The 12,344-nt window shown below is 40.1% G+C and overlaps 1 long non-coding RNA gene across 1 annotated transcript in view; it reads left to right on the plus strand.

Annotated features, from left to right (window-relative positions):
- The window catches only part of LOC143673780 (uncharacterized), a 21,980-nt gene continuing 9,636 nt past the window's right edge, over nucleotides 1–12,344 (plus strand). The window contains exons 1-2 of the long non-coding RNA XR_013170640.1: nucleotides 1–60; nucleotides 5,513–5,645. This is a non-coding gene — a long non-coding RNA (uncharacterized LOC143673780). The remainder of the gene's footprint in view (nucleotides 61–5,512; nucleotides 5,646–12,344) is intronic.

Raw genomic sequence — 12,344 nt, forward strand, 5'->3', positions numbered from 1 at the left:
ATGAGGCTTGGACATAGGGTACTTCATCCCATTTGCAGATCACCGCAGGATGTTAATAAGGTCAGTAAGAATTTTTAAATCAAAAGTACAGTTTCTGGCCTAAGGAAGGAGAGGCTGAGGAGGTAGGAAAGAGTGAGAATACTCTGTGGGAATATTCTTTGGGGTCACAGTTCAGGGGCGGAGACTGGCTCTCTGAGGGGCAGAGATGGGCTCCCCCACATCTGCATAGAGAGAGTGAGTCACCGAGTGGTTTCCAGGTGTCCCCAAAACCAGGGACTAGGAGTGGAGCAGCGATAGCTAATGAACCCTCCCAGCCACAGTGAAAACAGGGACTTGGCTCATCAGTTTCCAAGGGCTGGGCCGAGAAGGTATGAAATAGCTATGCTCAAAGAGAAGGTTCCTATCGAGTACTCAGATCTGAAAGAGAGAGCATGGGGCCTCTAGGGCTCAAAATAGAACCTCCATGTGTGCCTGAGTCCAAACCACCAGGGACCCCCCAGAAGTATCCCACCAAAGCACTCCCACGAAACCCACAAATATTCCTTATATCAAAGAGGACCAGTGTTGGGCAAATGGAGTGATGAAGTGAAAAGGGGCAGGGGAGGTGAGGGCTTGAGTTAGGGCCGAATTAGTTGTAGGTGTTTGAATGCCATAGATTTGAGCTGGTGTTGCATTGAGGTGGTCTGAGCCTGTAGCCTCAAGCTGTTAAGCACATGAAAACCTGATGCTGGTTCAGGGAACGGAGTGGTTGGGAGGTTTCTGTAGCCCCAAGGGGCTGGAAACTTAAGCCTCAGTCTAATCTCCATTCTCGGGTTTTGGTGCTATTGTATTAGGCATGGAGTCATTAAGGAATCCATTCAAGACAGTGAGTTAAAAGTTTAACAGGTTTATTGAAGGGAAAGAAAGCAGAGAGAAAGCAGGGAAAGAGCAGGCAGGTGGGAGCCAGCAAAACCTGCTAGCAAAAGTAAAGGAAAAATGGCTTCAGCTCTTTGTTTTGGGAGCGGTGCTTAAAAAGGTAAGTGATGCTGGGAGGGGAGGGTGCCTCTCTGCTTCCTTCTTTGCTGTGTCTGTTCTGACCTGTTTGCTCCTTATTTTTTGCCTCGAGGAATGTTTGGCAAGGGGAGTCATGAGTTGCAGCAAGGGGGAAGGGGAGGGAAGGTCACGAGTTTCGGCCATTGCAGCAAGGGGGGGTGTCACGAGTTTCATCCCTTGTGACCTTTCAACTGGTAATTCTAAATTCTAAGATCATGAGCTGTTTGTATATAACATGGTCGTTCCTAGAAACTTCAGGTATTCATATGACACCTGAGACTCAAAATTAGAGCTCTGAAGCTATGAAAGTCAGCAGCAACCCATACAGGAGCTGTTGAATAAGTGATCAGACTTTGAGTAAAGATATGAATGAAGCTAACCTGGATAAGACTAAGGTATATTAGAATAAAGTGTAAAGGATGATATCATCTACATTTCAAAACTTCAACTCTGTGTGAGACTAAAGGGAGTGATGTTTATTTGGTGCAAAATTTATATTTTGGGTAGTGCATTTCCTAATTTAATTTGTATGGTCAGTTTAGTTGAACACCATAAATGCATGGAATCTTGAATAGGTGTGAGATTTTTTTGGTTTGTCCTGGTTGGTTTGATGCCCTGATAAATCCCAGAATAATTTGGGCAGTGAATAAAGGGGTATTTGCAAAGTCCCCTTGATGGAATGGGGAGAAAGGGGGAAAAATCACCTTCCCCATTGGAGAATTCCTGATATTCTCACAAGCGGTGGGGACAACCAAATCAATAGGCTGAGCCCTTGATCTTGGGGTTCACCCCTATGAAACTTATTCTTGCAGAGGATAGGCTAAGCTTACTTAAACTTAGGTGTAAGCATCAACATGTATTGTTAAAATTACTGCACATCCCCCTTCGGATATCAAGTATACACTGTTCTTGTCCATGTGTGTGTGAGGAGGTATGTGTGTGTGTCCCAAATCTTGTTTTAAATTGTTTTTTCTGAATATGATCACGTTTTGGATGGCATCTGAGCAGGGTTGCCTTTTTTATTTATTACTATTATATATTATATTGTGTTGCATTGTATTGTATTACATTAATTATATATTTTTGCTTTCTTATAACTTTAGAGGAAAGCCAAATCTTGATATTATTAAAATTGTTCAAAAATGGAATTGATTATGCAGTTGAAAAATTACTGGCCTATCTTTAAAATAATATGGTTTTTCTTCCATTACTGTGCAATAACGTGCCAGCTGTCTATTCACCACAATGATTTTATATGTAGGATAGGGAAGCAGTGATGCTCTTAATGGAAAGATGTGCAGCATAGATTTATAAGGGGCCTCCGTGTATTTTATCTTCTTCAGCAATGGAACTGCAAGTTGGGGCCTTTGTGAATAAAATTTAGCTGTCTTGTATAATCCTTTGAAAAAGGCATACCTGATCTGTGAGAGAATTATGGTTTTCATTTTTTTAGAAGAAAAATTTGCAGAAGATCTTTCCAAAGATAATGTGCCACAGAACTTTTATTTGCTCTCTCTAATGAAGATTAATTGCTCTTTTTTAAAAAATGTAATGACTTGTTCATCTTCAAATTCTTTCCTTTTCACAAGAGGATTGACCTGTAAAAATAAATAAAAATTTAGAGGGGAAAAAAATTAGGCCTAAGAGTCACCCCCAGAGAACCTTTTTTGTTGCTCAGAGGTGGCCTCTCTCTCTCTAAGCCAACTCAGCAGGTGAACTCACTACCCTCCCCACCCCACCCCCCACATGGGATATGACTCCCAGGGTGTAAACATCTTGGAAACTTGGTATAGGAATCCCAGGAACTTGGTATAGCTGGGACCCAGCATCAAGGGATTGCGAAAGCCTTCCTGATCAAAAAAGGGAAGAGAAAAATGAGACAAAACAAAGATTCAGTGGCTGAGAGATTTCAGAGTCAGGAGGTTATCCTGGAGGTTATTCTTATGTGCGATATAGATATCCCTTTTAAGTTTATGGTATATTGTACTGTTGAGCTGTTTCTAGTAGCCTTGATTCTTGAAGACAATTGTATAAACATATAACGTTTGCAATGTGACTGTGTGACTGTGAAACCTTGTGTTTGATGCTCATTTTATCCAGGGTATGGACAGATGAGTAAAAAGAATATATGGATAAAATATAAATAAATAATAGGGGGGACAAGGTGTAAAATAAATTGGGCAGATGAAAATATGAGTCGTCAATGAGAGGAAGGGGTAAGGGGTATGGTATGTATGGGTTTTTTCTTTGTTCTGGAGTGATGCAAATGTTCAAAAATGATCATGGTGATGAATACACAACTATGTGATGATATTGCTAGCCATTGATTGTACACCATGTATGGGATGTATGTGTGTGAAGATTTCTCAAAAAAAAATTTTTTATTAAATGTGACAAGTCATCTAGGAAGAGTGCCCCAGTGTTCAGTCTTTGGTCCTCTTCTCTCTCCCATCTGCTCACATCTTTGGTAATATGATCCAATCTCTCAAATTTAAGGACTCTCTGCATGCTAATGATTCCAAAATGTATAACTTCAGCTGGTCGTTCAGATTTGTATATCCAACTTCCTACCTGACATCTCCATTTGAGTGCCTAATAGGCATCTTAAAATTAATATGGCCAAAAGTGGTTTCTGGTATTATCTCCAAAACGTGTTCCTCTTGCAAATCTTCTCTGTCTCAAGAAATGGAAACTCTTATCTTCTAATTGTTCAGGCTAAAAACTTTGGAGATACCATTGATTCCAATCTCCATGTCACATGTCACATCCAATTGGTCTCCTGTTGATGGACAATTGGATTTGTTTTCAGTTTCAGGTTAAACTGAACAATGCTGCTATGGATATTTTTTGTATGCACTTTGCCACATGTGTACAAGTCTATCAATCTATCTACCGATCTATCTGATTATTACTGCCTCATACATGTACAACTTTAATTTTACTGGTGTTTCAGTGAGGTGCACTCAGTAGATACAAACCATATAGTAATTTGAACAGGGAATATTCAAATATTCAATATAATGATTATTAACTATTTACAAATAATTAGCCACTAAGAGCATAAAGAAGACCTCAAAAGAATACCCAAAGACTGAGGGAAAGTACCCAACAAGTGAAATAACATGGAAGGGAGACCTCAGACCAAGGCTGGGGTTCAGAGCTCATTGGAGGAGTTATGTTTGCAGCTGACTAGATGGTGAAAAACTTCTCTGGGCTGCCCTGGGACAGAACTAGTTCTCAGCCAAGGGGTTGTGGCTGGTGAAAAGGGAACAACTGGCTGGGACTAGTAAGCAGAAAACTCTTACTGGGATGTTAGCAAAAGTGGCTGGGAAACTGCCTTTGGAGATATTGCTGCAAGTTGGTGGGGGCCCAGCCAAACACCATAGGAACAAGAAAGAAGAAAAGCACGCCAGAACCAGAAAGAGACCCTCTTCTTCTTGCAGTGTCCCTTCACTTCCCTCCAGCTGACAAAGGAGAAATGCTCATAGGGTCCATCTCCAGGATCATCAGCAGGGCAATGAAAGGTGGATTTGGGGTTGAGAGGTAATAGATTGATAACTGACACAACTAGATAATGCCAATGATGCTACAAAGTGGTTGAATTAACTCACAATTCCACAAGCATTATATGAGAATCTCTACTTTCCACATTTTCACAAACTCTTGGCATTGCCAAGCTGTGATGGCATGTGTCAACTTGGCCAGGTAGTGGTGCCCGGTTGTCTTGTCAGGCAAACACTGGCTGGTCTGTTACTGTGAGGACATTTCATGGACTTAAATCATGATCATGTTGGCTCCATCCACAGCTGATTGTATTTGCAATTTTAATCTAATCACTGGAAGGCCCTACAAGAAACGCTAAAAAGTGTTTTGCAGGTTGAAAGGAAAGGATACTAGACAATTGGCTGAAGCTACATGAAGATATAAAGTTATCCAGTGAGGGTACAACATGAGTAAAATAAATACCTGTACTACATATTTTGGTTTGTAATTCCAGTTTTTACTTCTTACAGGATCTAAAAGACAAATGCACAAAATGCACTGATACATCAGTGCTTTGGACTCATAATGTACAAACATGTAGTTTGTGACAAAAATTACACAAAGATGGGGAGATTGAGGAATATAGGGTCATGGTTAACTATCTATTGAAGCTAAGTTCATATCAAAGCAAACAAGATTGTTATCAATTTAGGATGTTAAATGTAGCCCAATGGTAACCTAAAAAGAAAATATCAGAGAATATGCAAACTCATAGAGATGGAAAGTAGAATACAGGTTACCATGACTGGAGGGTAGGGGAAGTGAGGAGTTCATGCAAAATGAGTGTAATTTCTGCTTGGAGTCAAGGGTAAATTCTAGTCATGGATATGGGAAGGATACTGCAACATTATGAATGTGGTTCCTTGCACTGAATAGTATGTTTGGGAAGGGTTGCGATGGGAAGATTTATGTTCTATATCTGTTTTCACAATTACAGATAAAAGGAAAAGGGAAAAACTAAAGAGACAATAACAGTTAAATGCAATACATGATAGAGTTGGATCTAAGAATGGAGGAGAAGAAGCTCAAAAGGACATTACTGAGATAAAAGGAAAAATGGAATATAGAATGTAAGCTTTATATCAACTTTAAATTTCTTGAACTTGACAATTGCACTTAAGCTGATTACATAAGTGAATATCCTTGTTCATAGGAAATGTACACGGAAGTCTTATGTGTTCAAGGGGTATAATGTGTGCAACCTGCTCTCAGGTCTTCAGATGATAGATGGATGGAGAGAGAGAGAGAATGAGAGCAATACAGCAAAGGTGGCTAGGTGTTGGAGTAGGTGGATCTATGTGTGTCTGGGGAGGTGAGCGTATGCTGGAGTTCTCTTAGTATCATCTCTGTCTGTCCCCACATGGGTGGGAAGATGTCAGAGATCATCCTAGCTATGGCGTGAAAAAGGATGGATATCAGCATCACAGTCTTTGGTTTACCTGTAGGTTCTTTCCTTTGGAAGAGTGAATATCCCAGAAACAATGGGGACTTGATACAATAGGTGAAAGAAGCAAACTGGTGAGTTGAAGGGAGACCAACCTGCCTTGACTGACAGATAATTGGACGGGAGGAACAAACATGTATTTCCTCTATATTCCATTCTCCTGTGGTCCTCCTGAGTAACTGTTTTTTTCATATTGTTTTTTCCAACTATCCTGTAAGCTTGAAATTATTTCAAATTTTTACATTTTAATAACGTGACCCATTAACCAAAAATGAAGAGGCATTTTTACAACCCTAAGTGTCATCCTTCCATTATGTCTGGCAGTGGAGGAAATGCTGTACAGGCTGAGCCCATCACCAGAAAGAGCCCCTCTGACTAGCAGTTACTCAGGAGGACCACAGGAGAATGGAATATAGAGGAAATACATGTTTGTTCCTCCCGTCCAATTATCTGTCAGTCAAGGCAGGTTGGTCTCCCTTCAACTCACCAGTTTGCTTCTTTCACCTATTGTATCAAGTCCCCATTGTTTCTGGGATATTCACTCTTCCAAAGGAAAGAACCTACAGGTAAACCAAAGACTGTGATGCTGATATCCATCCTTTTTCACGCCATAGCTAGGATGATCTCTGACATCTTCCCACCCATGCGGGGACAGACAGAGATGAGGGAGATGAGAACTTTCCTGAGTGATTCAAGCTTAGTTTCCCTCAAAGGAGAGACCATCATCCTCATGGATATTTCATGCAAGTGCCTTAAGAGAAATAGACTGTAGAAAGACAAATGAGGACATCGTACATCTTGCTCCTTAATTAGATGGTTCACATTCGTTCAACAAGTGCTTTTTGAGCACCTACCATGTACCAGGACTTCTGGCCAAGATAGATTTGTAGGGATGGCTTTATGGACATATGTTCCACTTTAGGAATCACAGGTTCTTTTTGTCCCAGGGTCAAGTTAGAAGCCAAATGGCAGCAAGCATTTTGTATTGCATGCCACTGCTGTTTCTCTTCCTCTTTCAGGCTAGCTCATTCTTATTCACTCTTATCTATGTAGAAAATGTTTATTAAGCTAAGGTTCATCACACAGAATACACTACGTACTTTGTTCCAGACAGGTAGCAGGAGGTAAAGAACTGTATCCTTTTAAAGCCGTTTTGGTGCCCCCAGAGCAGTGCTGTCCTGTGCAGTAGCCGCTAGCCATATAGTTATTTAAATTTAAGTGAATTAAGGGAGTGCAAGGGTAGTTCAGTGGTAGAATTCTCACCTGCCATTTAGGAGACCCAGGTTCCATTCCCGGCCCATACACTTCCCTAAAAAACAAACAAATGAAAAACCAAAACAAACAGAAACTCAACAAATGGTGCTGCAATAAAGGGACACTAACATGGAAAAAGAATGAAATGTGACGCCTGCCATACAGCATACAAAAAAAAATTTTTAAGTGAATTAAAATTAAACAAAATTAAAAACTGAGCTCCTCAATCCTGCTAGCCATATTTCAAATACTCCACAGCCATATGTGACTGGTGTTTGCCAAATTGGACCACACAGATATAATACATTTCCTTCAGTGAAGTTCTTTTTTAAAAAAAAAAAATTTTTTTTTGAGAAATCTTTACACAATACACTCCACCCATAGTGTACAATCAGTGGCTCACAGTATCATCACATAGTTGTGTATTCATCACCATGATCATTTTTAGAACATTTGCGTCACTCTAGAAAAATAAATAAAAAGAAAAAAACATACATTCCATACCCCTTACCCCTCCCTCTCATTGACCACTAGTATTTCCATTGACCCATTTTTTTACCCTTTATCCCTCCTATTATTTATTTATTTTTTATCCTTATTTCTTAACTCATCCGTCCATACCCTGGATAAAAGGAGCACCAGACACAAGGTTTAATGAAGTTCTTTTGAACAACACTGGCCCAGAGCATTGCAAGCCATTTTGTGTCCAAGAGTTTAGAGTTACCAGATCTTCTGAGACAAAATTCCTCATTATTAAAAGTGAAATACAAAATAGGAATATTAATATTTAGAGCATGGCTTCTAGGGCCTTATAGAGATCATTGAATTAATTAACAGGGTTTTCTCAGATACTGGAATGGAGAAGATGATGCAGAGTCTGGCTGTATATGCATTCATGCATGTGAACTCTCTTCCCCACTCTTCTGTATTAGTTCGTGATTGAAATATAGCAATGTTCCTAAGTATACATATGAAATCCTATAAGCTTAGCAGCATGCCTATAAAATGCTCCACTCCTTTTGATGGCCTTTCCTTTCAGTACTTTGACTATGTCATCCCCCTGCCTTTGGCCTTCAGAAGTTTGACAGCAGATGAGAAGTAAGCTGACAATCTTGATGGAGTCCCTTGCGTGTGATGAGGCATTTTTCTCTGGCTGCTGTCAAGATTTTCTCTTTTATTTGTCTTTCAGTCTATTTACTACTAAGTGACTGAGTATGGGTCTCTTTGCATTTATTCTACTTGGAATCAGATTAATGCTTTTCATCAAATTTGGGCAGTTTTCAACATTGTTTCTTTGACTATTTTTTCTGCTCTTATCGCTCTCTCCTCCCCTGGTACTCCTAGTATGTGTATGTTGGTATAGTTAAAGGTATCTCACATTTCTCTGAGGTTCTGCTAAAAATTTTTTCATTCTGTTTTTCCCTCTATTCTTCAGATTACATAATTTCTAATGATCTATCTTCAAGTTCATTGATTTTTTCTTTTGCCAATTCAAATCTACTGTTGAGTAACTCAAATAAATTTTTAATTTTAGTTATTGGACTTTTCAACTCCAGAATTTCCACTTGGTTATTTTTTATAATTCATTAATATTTTCTATATAATAAGACATTGTCTTCATACCTTCCTTTACTTCTTCACCGGTGATTCGCTTTAGTTCTTTGAACATATACATAATGGCTATTTTTAATTTGACATCTGGTTCCTCTCACAGTTTCTGTTGCCTGCTTTTTTCCCCTGTTAGTGGGCCAAATTTTTCTTTTTCTCTACATATCATAATTTTTTGTTGAAAACTGAACATTCTAGAGAATATATTGTAGCAATACTGAATATCCCCCTCCTGGGGCTGGTTTTTGTTGTTGGTTGCTTGCTTACTTCTTTTGCAGCTTTGGCTAGACTGTTGCAGTAACGTCTGTTCCCCCACAGCCTTGAATGTGTGTGTTGTCACCCTGTGATAGGAATTTTAGCAGAACTTTCTTTGACTGTCTCGTCCGTGATCTCTCTTTTGAAGTGTCTGCCTCATTTGATAGCAAACCCACCCTATTAGTCTCTACTAATTACTGACTGATTTCCTTATTGTTCCTGAAAATGCCCTGGGCATAAATTGCTCAGCAATCTGATTCAATTAAATTCTGGCAGGGGCGGTCATTGAAGCCAGTATTTAAGATTTGTTTTGATCACAAGAGAGTTTTTCTTAGCTGTCCCTATTTCTGGTTCTGTCTGGTGAACTAACTGGCTGGGCTTGTCACTCTTGTTTTCAGGAGAACTCTTATGCTTGAACTTTCCCATACTCTGTTTCAAATAGAGTCAATTATTTGGGGAAGTACTTTGGAGCTTTCTTTTCTTATGGACTGCCTCTTCTCCTAGCAAAATCTCTGAGCCACTACTGTCAGCATTGGGTGGTTCTCTAGTTTGCTAGCTGCCAGAATGCAATATACCAGAAACGGAATGGCTTTTAAAAGGGGGAATTTAATGAGTTGCTACTTTACAGTTCTAAGGCTGAGAAAATGTCCAATTAAAACAAGTCTATAGAAATGTCCAATCAAAGGTATCCAGGGAAAGATACCTTGGTTCAAGAAGGCTGATAATGTTCAGGGTTTCTCTATCATCTGGAAAGGTACATGGTGAACACAGTCACAGTTTCTCTCTTGGCTGGAAGGGCACATGGCGAGTGGGGCATCATCTGCTAAGTTTCTCTTCTGGCTTCTTTTTTCATGAAACTCCCCGGGAGGCGTTTTCCTTCTTCATCTCCAAAGGTCACTGGCTTGTGGGGTCTCTGCTTCTAACTTGTTATGTCGTTCTGCTCTGCTCTCTCTGAATCTCTCTCATTCTCCAAAATGTTTCCTCTTTTATAGGACTCCAGAAACTTATCAAGATCCACCCAAATGGGTGGAGACATGTCGTCACCTAATCCAGCCTAACAACCACTCTTGATTAAACTCATCTCCAGGGAGATGACCTAATTGCAGTTTCAAACATATAGTGCTGAATAGGGATTAGAAGAAGTGGCTGCCTTTACAAAATGGGATTAGGATTAAAACATGGCTTTTCTAGGGTACATACAGCATTTCAAACCAGCACAGGTGGTATGGCAGCTTCTGGTTTTCTTGGCTTGCCTGTCCATGAGGTGGAAGTTTTGCCCTATGGGTGCGCTGGGGGATGCGTGATCAGACACTCAGTGTCCCCAACCTGCCCCTCAGGGTAGAACTCTGTTTATGGGTGGAGCTGAATGCAGGAAGGGAGTCCCTGACCTCTCCACTACATTCAACAGGAATTTAATTTCTCTGTCTTGGAGGGGATGAGAAATGCTGACAGTCTCCTCCTCCTAGTGAGATACAGTAACCCTTGATTGGGAGCTGATGACAGGAGCCCCCTTTTCTTGGCCATAGCTACCTGGAATGGAGTTTCCATCAAGCTGATCAGGGGGTGGAGAGAGAGAGAAAGTGGGGCTGGCCCAAATGCAACAGAATCTCGTTGTTCTTACCAAGTATTCGTATATTTTCTTGAATAAATGTTTCTTCCTTTGCTATATGCCCTTAGGGAAATTCTCAGAGGCTTGAAATGGTTGAGTTCTTTAAAATAGTAGTTTTCACCATGAGCCATTGATTGTACACCATGTATGGCATGTATGTGTGTAAAGATTTCTCGATAAAAGTATTTTTTTTAAGTTAATTTTCACCAACTTTGCTCGTTTTGCTAGAGAGCAGGGCCACAGACCTTTTCAAACTTCCGTCATTCCTTTTCATGCACTCTTACCATTCCACTGCAGGTAAGCAGTCACAGAATTTGAAGAGCAATAAAACTCTGTAATGGGACACAATTGGGGGTTCATATCTCTCTTTTCCAGCTGCAGACAGCTGGTCTCCAGTGTGCAGAATAACTACCCTTGCTTCAGGAAGCAGATGCTTCTGGACACATCCACACCTACTCAGGCAGCAAACCTTCACTGGTACTAAGACCAAAAAAATGCGAATAAAAGAATCATTTCCTAGGAGAACATATGAATCTGGAATTTTCTCTCTCTCTAAGGCAGAGGTCCTTCTTTTGCAGGTGACGTGGACTCCTTTGGCATTCCAGGAATGGTTATGGCCTCCTTCTCAAAATAGCGCTTTAAATGTATAAAATAAAACACATGGACTTACAAAGGAAACTGATGACAAACACCTCACAATATTTTTAAGAACCATGACGTACTAAAGTTAGGCTAATTTGTGAACACACTAAATAACAAGACCTAGCCGTGGGCCTGGTAACTACCAGAATAATGAATAGGGTGTAAATGATTTTTCTTTAAAAACCATAATGTGATATGAAAATATCTGTTGGTAACAAATATTGGTTTTTTCCTCCTATTTCAATTTGAAATATTGATTTCTATTGGCATGCTGGTGTTCTAGTTTTCTAGCTGCCAAAACGCAATATAGCAGACACAGAATGGCTTTTAAAAAGGGGGGATTTAATAAGTTGCAAGTCTACAGTTCTAAGGCCATGAAAATGTCCCAACTAAAGCAAGACTATAGAAATGTCCAATCTAAGGCATTCAGGGAAAGATACCTTGGTTTGAGAAGGCCAATGACATGCAGGGTTTCTCTCTGAACTGGAAAGGCACATGGAGAGCATGGCGGCATCTGCTGGCTTTCTCTTTCTGCTTCTTGTTTCATGAAGCTGCCCTGGGGGCTTTTTCCTTCTTCATCTCCAAAGGTCTCTGGCTGTGGACTCTGACTCTAGTCATTCTCATTGTTTTGATGGATCTCCTCTCTCCAAAATGCTTCCTCTTTTAAAGGATTCCAGTAAACTAATCAGGACCCACGTGGAATGGGTGGAGTCACATCTCCCTCTATTCAAAAGTTAATATCCACAATTGGGCGAGTCACATATCCATGCAGATAAACTAATCAAGAGTCCAACCTACATTACTGAATACGGATTAAAAGAAAGGCTGCTACCACAAAACTGGATTAGGATTAAAACATTCCTTTTCCAGGGTACGTAAATCCTTACATACCGGCACAGCTGGTTTGAAGCTATACCTCAGAAAAGGACACAGTCTTTTAATCCATTCCCGTGGATG

Source organism: Tamandua tetradactyla, chromosome 2, assembly GCF_023851605.1.
Source record: "Tamandua tetradactyla isolate mTamTet1 chromosome 2, mTamTet1.pri, whole genome shotgun sequence".
Classification (NCBI taxonomy): Eukaryota; Metazoa; Chordata; class Mammalia; order Pilosa; family Myrmecophagidae; genus Tamandua; species Tamandua tetradactyla.